The following is a 3,259-nucleotide window of genomic DNA, read 5'->3' as shown; positions in this document are numbered from 1 at the left end:
TATTGAGGTGAGTAAGGACACTGTGAGCTCTAAAGATGTTGCATTTTTCAAATTGTCTTTAATGGATTAACGCCCACTGTTTTTACTGGGTTACTGGTGTTGTGGGAGCTAATTGTGGTCTGTACACTGAAGCCCTGTACTCGACTGTACGGATATTAACCACATCACAAACAGTAATAGGTGGAGATGCGTTACCAGGTCATATAAGTTATGAATGAAATGAAATGAATGAAAATTGAATGAAATTGAATTAAAGGAATAGTTTGATAACTTGCTTTCTAGTGAAGAGTTGATTTCCTTGCTTCTCAATCTTTTTACCAACATAGCTAACTGGCTTCTTGAAGTATCCCATCTCCCACACAAAGCAAATAAGTGCTTACAATTGTTTAAATAGAACACTGAAAATGGGACAAATAGGTCAAGAACATGTGAGTGGTACGTGGACAATTAATTAAGAAACGCTCAAAATGTTTTCTATACATTCACAATGCTATTTTCCACAGAATTAAATTGAACCCAATCACAAGTGCCAAATATGCCAAAAAAGAATTTGGTTTCACCATTGTTTTGTTTTGCTGTCAATGGGTAAACACTAAAACAACATGGACACAAGTACTGCATGGTTGCATTCTACACGTAGACACAATGAAGTATGGTCAATATTTTTTCACAGCTTGTTCATATCGTTCTCAGACAAGTTCCTCATGGTGTATGTGTATACGGTGAAGAAAGCAGTAATAACAATTATGTCTTAAGCACTGCAAAAGATACCACGCATCAGCTTGTCCAGCGAGCTGATCCCTCAACCCCTGAGTAGAAATACAACAGCCATCTGTAAAACTGAATAATGTCAATCAAATCGAAGGCAGCGAGTCTCCCTGACCTTGGACCTGCTCATTAACAATACATAGAATGTCTACCACCAGCTTCTCTATGATCCCTGTGCTCATCCTGTACTTTTCAACCACGGGTCTTGACTGTCCAGCACTTCATCCTCCGATGGGCACTTACAGAGTGGAGGAGCTCTGCGAGGCCCGGTGCTGTTTGGTTGGAGCAGAGGCTGAGGCTTGGACATTATAATTCCTGCAGCTTTGCACAATGGTCAGGGATAAGCTCACCTCAAGGTCAGGGAGCTGTGAGTGGAATACTCATTGGGAAGTCTGCGCTTATTTTCACACATCCTTCCTCGTCTCCTTGCAAATGTGGTAAGGATTCAGCTTCTCCCCTATAGGTTTACAGCCCCGGTGTGGGGTGCGGGGGGGGCGGGTGGACCGAGCGAAGGTGGGGTGGGTAAAATGGACAGACAGTGTGCTCATTATAATGGTAGGGGAAACACCAATGCTGTTTAAGATGCGCTGTATATCGTCACTGATAAATAAACCAGAATATATCCAATATATATTGTTGGTTTACCAGCAATTTATAAAAATAAATGGTTACGGCCCGTTTGCCATGTAGATTTTAATGCAAATTTCAAGGAACATGTGGGAGTCTGATATGCAGTTTTCATTTGACGCGTCCATGCATACATAGTGTTTCTGCTGTGAAGCCGACGCATCCATTGCTTACCCATATGCACAAAAAAGTGAAAAAGAAAATAAATCCTACACGGCTGCGCACAAACAGATAAATGAAAGGTGATCCCAGGGAACACTGACACGTTTGCTTACCATAGCCGGAGGAAAAACAGAAACTAAACAGAAGCAGTCTGCTCTCTAGCAGATCTATGACAATAACAAATTGGGGGAGTTTACTTCTCATATATTATTTATATTATTTGATAGGGTTGTAGGCGATCTACATGGGAGAGAAATTCTGGAGAGAATGCTGAACATCTTGGAAGTTTGGATAAAAAGGAGCTGCTTTCTCCAAGGTTTGTTGGATCTGTGTTTTCATCTGTCACATTTAAATGTGAATAACAGATACTTGTTCTTATCCCTGCAGGGCTCCAGCACACAAACATAACATGCTAAATCAGTGCTGTCAGACGGTGGAAGTTGTAGCAAACAAATATGTTTTTGCTGGTGACCAAATGCGGCCGAAGGATATGTCCTCCAGATGGTAGAAGAAAGTGTTTGTGGATCAGAGGTAAAGTCCCGTCCGTAGTAAATAAAGCGCTGGAGAAAGTAAGGTTCTTACTTGATGCCTCTAGATAACAGTGGTGATTAAATTCCGGTTCAGTCTGCTTTATCCCAAATTAAACTTTGACTTATTTCAACTTACTTTTGTTACGCAACTTATGTTCTCATTCTAAACCAAACAACAATCTTTTCCTAAACCGTATCAAATAGTTGTCTAGCTGAAATAACAAATACGGTTATACTTTTTTTTTCTAAACGGTTAGATGAGGAACTTCGATGCGATAAATACTCTGCTACGTGTATATGTAGACATTTTCGGTGCTCTACATAATATTGTGTAAATGTGTTGGTCCAATGCATGTCTCTGTTGTCATGCGCACAGTCAGTGTGTCACAAACAGACGTTCCCCGTCTCCGGAGTACTAAGGTCCGAAGCTCGGGATCTCAGTCACCCCTCTGTGGCATGTGACAATGGTTTGTGCCACTCAGGATCAGCCCACTGAGCGGGCACGGCCACTCCCACCAACACACCTGTGGCTCGTCTCTCATCAGGAGAGGTTGGGCATTTAAGCTGCCGAAGTCTCAGAAGCCGGTGCGAAGTCTTGTGCATGTTGCCATCACATTCTGAGCGTTCTCTTGATATCCTGTTTCTGCCTACCTGTTATTGACCTCTCCTTTGTCCCAGACCTCGTTCACGCCTGCCTGACCCTCGACGGTACCTCTGCCTACCTCCGCGCTCCCGGCTTTCGACCCCTGCCTGTTCACCGGACCCTACCACGCCTGATCCTTGTCTGTACCCCGCTAATAAAACTGCGCTCTGCGCTTGAGTTCACTCTGGTCTCTTGTGGTGCGTTACACAGTGTTTCAGGGATTCTTAGTTTTCTTGGAATCTCATCCTGATTGCTTAGCAGGATATCTTGTAGGCGTCTGAGTTTCTGCTAAACTGTTTCTGTCCACAGGAGACCACCTAATATTGTTGTAGCTACCTATTCTGTTTAAGGAAGTAATTTGACTTTAATCCGCTGGTTTCTTATATTGCCCCACTGATGGTTATAATTTCCTCCTAGTTCGACTCGGAATCGATGGCTGATGCGTATTAAGTCTGAGCTGTGAGACCTTGTATTATTCAGGCTCTTTTCATTATTATTCTAGTTAGTTACTCTAGGAAAATAATGTGGC

General features: G+C 42.7%; 1 long non-coding RNA gene across 1 annotated transcript; it reads left to right on the top strand.

Annotated features, from left to right (window-relative positions):
• Positions 1-1,334: 1,334 nt before the first annotated feature.
• LOC144385282 (uncharacterized) lies at positions 1,335-2,912 on the top strand. Its single transcript, XR_013451471.1, has 2 exons — positions 1,335-2,672; positions 2,766-2,912. It is a non-coding gene; the product is annotated as an uncharacterized LOC144385282 (long non-coding RNA).
• Positions 2,913-3,259: the final 347 nt, after the last annotated feature.

Source organism: Gasterosteus aculeatus, chromosome 12 (assembly GCF_964276395.1).
Source record: "Gasterosteus aculeatus chromosome 12, fGasAcu3.hap1.1, whole genome shotgun sequence".
Taxonomy (NCBI): Eukaryota; Metazoa; Chordata; class Actinopteri; order Perciformes; family Gasterosteidae; genus Gasterosteus; species Gasterosteus aculeatus.
The sequence above is the reverse complement of the archived record's forward strand: the minus strand, read 5'-3'. Positions and strand labels throughout refer to the sequence as shown.